This window comes from Bombyx mori, chromosome 4 (assembly GCF_030269925.1).
Source record: "Bombyx mori chromosome 4, ASM3026992v2".
Taxonomy (NCBI): Eukaryota; Metazoa; Arthropoda; class Insecta; order Lepidoptera; family Bombycidae; genus Bombyx; species Bombyx mori.
The window spans coordinates 10078564-10085638 of record NC_085110.1 but is presented as its reverse complement, the minus strand read 5'-3'; the positions used below and the strand labels follow the sequence as shown (position 1 = coordinate 10085638).

The 7075-nt window shown below is 37.8% G+C and overlaps 1 non-coding gene across 1 annotated transcript; it reads right to left on the bottom strand.

Annotated features, from left to right (window-relative positions):
• Positions 1–5538: 5538 nt before the first annotated feature.
• LOC119628479 (U1 spliceosomal RNA) lies at positions 5539–5696 on the bottom strand. The gene has a single exon (XR_005244649.1). It is a non-coding gene; the product is annotated as a U1 spliceosomal RNA (small nuclear RNA).
• Positions 5697–7075: the final 1379 nt, after the last annotated feature.

Sequence of the window (7075 nt, the reverse complement as noted above, 5' to 3'; positions counted from 1 at the left end):
TAGAAATATTCCATTATTAAAAAAACTTATTTATAAACGTCAACTAACAAACTAAATTTTCAATAATTTATTTGCCTTTTGATATATTTATCCCCTTTCTATTTATTACTAGCTGACCCGGCAGACTTCGTAGTGCCTCAATCGATAAATAAAAGACCTAAACTTTATATTTATCTACCTTTTAAACCTTCTCTGGACTTCCACGAATAATTCAAGACCAAAATTAGCCAAATCGGTCCAGCCGTTCTCGAGTTTTAGCGAGACTAACGAACAACAATTCATTTTTATATATATATAGAAGATGACAGAGTAAAGTGGAGACAACTTGTGAGGGCCCTATGTACCAGCGGGGTACCCTAGGACTACAACACACACAACACATAGAAGAAGAAGATTACAGTCTCAATTATTCGTATTGTACAAATACCTAAAAGATGTATATAAATCAAAGTAAGTTATAGTCGCATCGAAGGAGCCAAGTGATGAAAGTTGCGCAACAAATCCTTATCCCGATTTCAGGTCACGATTCTGCAAAATCGACGAAAATAAAATCAAACGTTTCGTCGTTCGCAGACGAAACGGAAAATGGCGATATTGGATGATAGGAAAAGCGCTGAAATGTCATCATAAGAATCGACTCGGTCGTCATTCGCGTTACGTTTCGCATTTATACCGAAATACTCGTTGACGATACACATTTATATTCTGGCAGCGCGAATCTGTGTCTAAAATTAATTTAATAAAAAAAATCAACAACAAAAACTACTCAAATATAAAAATGGCTCTAATATTTCACATTACAAACGTTACTTTTATATATTACTACTCGTCCGCTTCGGTAGGCATTTAAAATTAACAGTATTATTTATTATCATTATTATTAGGGAGCCCAACACTCATAAATATTAGCCTATCCATTAAGTATACCTATGTATTTTCTACATGGATAGCAAGTTTCAAGCCAATCGGATCCATGGTTATAACGGAACATCCGTAAAAACCACTGTAGTTTTATATATTAGTATTGTACGGTTTGCACATACCTAACTAATACGTGGACACGCCGTGCGTCGTCATTGTGGTGTCAGGTTATTTTATTATATTCTTAGAGCAGTGCACTTAGCAACACGCACTCGTTAAGACGTTACCATCTGTGCTTGACCAATATAATAAAGGTGCTCAAACAAAATACTTAGTTTACTCTTTGGAACTCAACAAAACTTCCCCTTGGACCCCAACAAGTATAGATATCGGATCCTCTAAAGAATATATTTATCCATATTATATTACAAAATGTTCCTAACATCGAACGATGACATGAACATATACCAAAGTAAATAAGCCCGATCCTCCCGTTATATTAATAAATGAATATCATAATCCGCCCGCCCTACGAGTAAAATAGTCACATCTTACCAAGTTCCGCCCGCCTTCAATATCATAACGCGACGCGATTGGCCCTTATTACTTGATATAATATCATAACACGCCCGGATTGGCCGAGGGGTTACGGCGGTCTTCGCCCCGCGCGTTTTCTCATTAAAGGTTAGTGCACCGCAGTAGGTGGGCAGCGTCGTTATAATAAGTTTTATGTCGGCGTGTGTCCCGCGCCTCAATAAATATGTCGGGCGTCGGGCGGCGCCCCCGTCCGGTCGAGTATGAACGGTAGGAAATGCCGACCGCCGCCCGACGCCGGATCAATAATAATACTCGGCCATATCTGCAGTGGACTGGATCTGCTTGAGAAAGCGCGCCCACCCCCGCGCGCCCCCCGCCGCTACACAAACAATATAAATCATTTTCCCGGCGCTGAAGCCGCGGGCACACGCAACCCGCACCGCGTCCACTACGCGCCAGCCCCGTTCTAAAGCCAACATCACACTGTTCGAAACGACGGTACCTTTATAATTTACAGTTTTGAAACATTTCTGTCGATGCTTACGAGTAATGCACCACATTGATTGGATTTTGAATTTGGAAACATTTATTGGCGAAAAATTTAGAAGCATTTTTTTCATACTTATTAATTGTATTTATAAGGAAGGCAGAGGAAGTAGACAAGTAGGTATCACCATCCTGACCATTCCTGTCGAGAAGTAGTCACGCTTTTGGGTTCTAGGGGTAGCACAGCCGTTATAACAGATAGAGCTATGTCTTGAATTGGATGACAGCAGCCAGCAGCAAACGGTTTTCAGCTTATTGGCCCACATAGTAGTAAATCAAAAACTTGAATTCGTAATTTAGGCATAATACAAAATCCCAAACTATAGATTTACACCGAAAACGTTATCGTAATTACAATGCTGAAGACTTAGGTCTATTTCGATTAATGCGATTATTACTTACAACTGGATTCATCAATCATCAATTACATCAATTGGATTATTACCGAACAAGATACGATCGTTGTTTCATCTAAATAGATATTAGCAACTAATTGTTTTTGCGGGATCTTTTTTAAATCGTACTTTTGGTATCCTTATCATCTATGCACCATTTACCACTTTATTTTATGTTTTATTTATTTAATCATCTATATCTATATCTATACAAGACCTGTTTGGTACCATAAACTGAAAGGAAGTTATTATCAAAGATATCTGTATAATTTGTGTTTTTATGTGTATCTGTTATTAATATAAATAAGTCGATATAATCAAACAGTGTGGTGACAAGTCACTGCCTCTAACACATGCATCGAAGCCTCGTATGTATTAAAAGCGTTCGAAGTTCGAACTTTGCACAATTTATCAAATTGAGTTACCGAGGGGCAATATCGCAGGGCGAACGCAATATTGCAAGCGCGTGACCGCGTCTGCAATACGCGCTCAATACATCGGCCGGCGCCGGGCCCGGCACGTCCGCCGCCCCGCCCGTCTTCTAGCCGCCCAAGCCACCGCCCGCCCGCCCGACTGACCACCTAGATATTTAGCTAACAATGCTCCGCCGCGAACGGCGACTTACCACCGTCCCACTCGACCCTCTCCGACGCGGAGGCGAGTCCGAGGAGGACTGCCGCGGCCTCCGGTCATCGCTATGTTTATTGGCGACGCTCATAAGTACGCGAGTCAGGTTATAAGTTTCTACGAAATGAATGGCCGGCGCTCGTAGGAGGAGAGCGCCCGACGCGCTTAATAAGAAAGCATCTCCACCAGAAACTTGGCAGGGGGCATCACCCCACGGACAGCGGCGTTATAATTAAAAAACAAAAGAATACTGACTTAGCCTTCGGGCCGCTTTCATTGTACATCGACCTGCTACAAAAAATGCAGCAACTGAGAAATGTTTTAAATTGTATATTTTAAAGTTACTTTTGCGATTTAGTGTTTAAGGAAAAGATTCGTGTGAATTGTATGTTTCTACTCACCATGTAACAATACGATGAAGATTCAGCTAATAAATATAATAATAATAAAATTCAGCTTTAAAATAATAGCTAGCCGACTTATTCGACTGGAATGCATGATTCGTTGCAGATTTAATCAGGACAATAGTAATGGTGCGAGCTCTAAAATGCCACCAGTACTCAAGATACATACAATTACAAGAGGAAATGGAGAAGGTTAGCTAGGCAACATCAGGCAAAGAGATTAAGAATCAGACGGCCTAGATCACATATCTGTAACAGTCAAGTGTAATTTATTGCATAATCTCAAAATGTACAATAAAGTATTCTTCTGATTCAAAATGACACATTTTAAACATAATAAACATTAAAAAGGATTAGGGTGGATATAAAAATAATAATAATTATATTGTAATCATTTAAGAATCTATTCATGTAGAGACCCATTAAGGCGAAACATGGTGCGCGGTCGTCACAATCCACGCGGCACCTACCTACAACAAATACCATTACGGAGCCGGCAGATGACCGCACGGTTTTGTAATGCGAAGGCAACGTCGTCCAGAGCACCCCCTCCCCGCGGTCCTCTTCTCGTCCCTCACCCGCTCCCTTGACCATCGACCGACAATTGTAAATGGCACATAAAATAAATGAATGTGCAGCGGGACTCGCCTCTGCAGCAGACAATATAAATTACGACCCAACGATTATATTCCGGCGGGAACGAAACGTTTTCCTTCAGACATAGGTCCGGCATCCATTGCAAAGCGAAACAATCTTCTGCGAAAATCGATTAATTCGAAATTGATTAATTAATCCGAATTCGTTCATTGTATAACCTTAAATTTCATTATTTGTAATGAATTTATGAATGACTAGCTTTTGTCCGCGACTCCGTCCGCGTGGAATAGTTACTTTGGCATAACGTTAAATTTTACCCCCCACTTCATTTACATAGAAAGTAAAAATATTTTTGAATTATAGAAAGTTAAAGAGCTATTTAAACCCCTATTTTGAAACATTCTTTATTGGTGCTCCACTTATATTGGTCTTACCGTAATGTTATAGCCTATTTCCATAAATGGGCTATTTAATACTGAAAGATTTTTTTAAATCGGACCAGTTCCTGAGATTAGCGCGTTCAAACAAACTCTTCAGCTTTATAATATTAGTATACTAATCCAAAAATTTGAGGTAGACGGTAGCCCAGCTATGGCGCATATTCCAAAAATACTGAGCATCGGTGATCACTCACCATCCGATAGTCCATATTCTCATCTAGCTTCAACAGTAATATAAAATTAATCAACAAAATAACATGATTCAAAAATACTTTATCCAATTTAATTCCAGAATTAAATATATTTCGACCATTAGTTCTATCCGAAGTTAATATCCGGACGTTTTTGCTCCGAGATCTAATAGCGAATTACCAATAACATCTCATTGATCTTCTTAAGTGAAATTTATTGTGTCATTAAGCCGCCTACTGCTCCCTGGTCTCACAGCGCTTTCTGTATCTACTATCAATTCAAACTTTTTTGCAGTCATTCCGTAATACTTTCGCTTCGAACTCGACATACTAAGAAAGTTTAACGATTTCGTGCTAGAAGTTTCTCAACAATTCACTTATTTAGTTTGAATATGAATAAATTATAGATAAATAATTTAAACTACTTTGACGGCTAAATCTCTGGTTATTTATTTGTTGTTATATTATTTCCGATGCGTAGATAGCTTTACAGTTTTCGTGGCCACGGACGAGAATGGTATTGTTCGTAAACATTTGAATATTGTGCTAAAGTTAAGTAAAGTGCTTCAAACGTGAAAGAAATATAACAGATTAATACTTTTTGCTGTAGATAAACTTAGGGCCGTTTTTAAAAGATTAATTGAGGCTCCTAGATATAACAGTATGAATGCCCCTCCTAAAAAATGAGCTCGAAGTCGCAAAGTCGATTTCAGATGCTTGATTGCTTCCTACACATATAGACAGGACAGTGGTAGCCGGAGTACAAGATACGCCATACCACCAAAACAATTCCAAAAATATAATAACGTCAATTGGACAGCAAAGTTACGGCGATTCCTTCAGAAAGAAAAAATATATATTTGTAGTGTCGTGGAACACCGGATAGGAACGAAGTTCCTTAACATAAAAATATTAATTTTAAGTTTAGTTCTATTCGAGGTATAACGAAAATAATTATTCGGGTATACATTTTTTATTAAGATTTTTATACTGATAAAATAAAATCGCAAGGGTCAACCACTCCGCAGTGCAATGGAGCAGCCTCGCCCTGGGGGAACCGCCTGCATGATCACGGTATCCCCTACACCAGGGAAGTATGATTTAGCAAGAGAAATACAAGAACGTCTATCAAATGTGTAAAATCTCGTCACCGCGATTCAGGAATTGTTGAATTTACGTGATTGACAGATGTCGCTACCTGTTGATAACAAAGTAAATAGAAAAAATCTTACATTACGGACGTTTTTTCCCGGTTAGGGTACCCCTCCGCATCGTCCCATAAGGAACTTCGTTCCAAAAACTGAACAAAATTTGTTCTGTTCTGAGTAAGTAAAAGTAACTTTGTGTAATACCTAACACAAAACAGTAGGAACAATGTTTTGCGAAAATAAATTTTTTTGTCAGTGTAGGCAGAAAGCATACGGAGCATCTTATGAAAAGTATTATAGTCACTGCACACTCAAGCCATTGTAAACCAATATGTCCAGATCATGTCAATTAGTTAGGTTTGTTCATATAATCATAATCATTCATGTTCTTTTACTTGTCACTTGTATCACATAGAAAAGCTATTTTGGAAGGTGATTTAGTCCGATGAGTATTATAATTTTATAGTGTAAGTTGATGTACATAATAATGTATGTGCGTATTGTGTTGCTTTTGTTTTTTTGTAACTTAAAGTTCTAAATTTCTATTCTCTGTTCACTTTCTACTTATATGTGATTTTGATAGTGGAAACATGTTTGGTTATTGTTTTAACTAATTTTTTTTAAATATTATATGTTTGTATTGTACTGTTGGTTTCCCAAATAAATAAATATAATAATAATAAATTTCAATTAATTATGCACATTTATGGTGTGCTTTGATAACACAACTAAGTACATAACATAATATTTGTTTTTTTACTCTGTACTGTGACGCACCAATTACCTGTGGCTCAAACGACGGCAACTGCACCCGAGCCGACCAGAACACCCTAGGTGGACAGCCAACAGACCTTGACTCACATCTTTAATAAACGAAATACTCTATTCCCTTCATTACAAGGTCTGAATTAGCTCATCGTAATTGTAGTAACGAGATTGTGAGTCTGAACACCCCAGTCGTCGGTTCGGCCGTCATTAAATGTCATTAGTTTTGCGACACTGACCAAATGACTGGTCTCCTATATCGGATGAGTCATTCCAGCCTTGATTAGTCTGCGAAGTTTTATTATTACGAGTTATTTGATTCAAAGATTTCTTTGGGAAATTCAAATTAAGAATTAATATTATTTTGATTAAAAAGAGTAGAAACTGTGTTTGGGCATTTGGGGATTTTAAGTTCGGTTAAAAACCTAAAAAAAACAGTAAAATCAACATAGTTATAATAAATGACTCGTTAACTAATTTAAAACTGCGTTAATTATTGAGGTAAGTCTTAAATCACTGCCATCTATGTCAAACTTGGTACACTAACTCAATAAATAGGAAAAT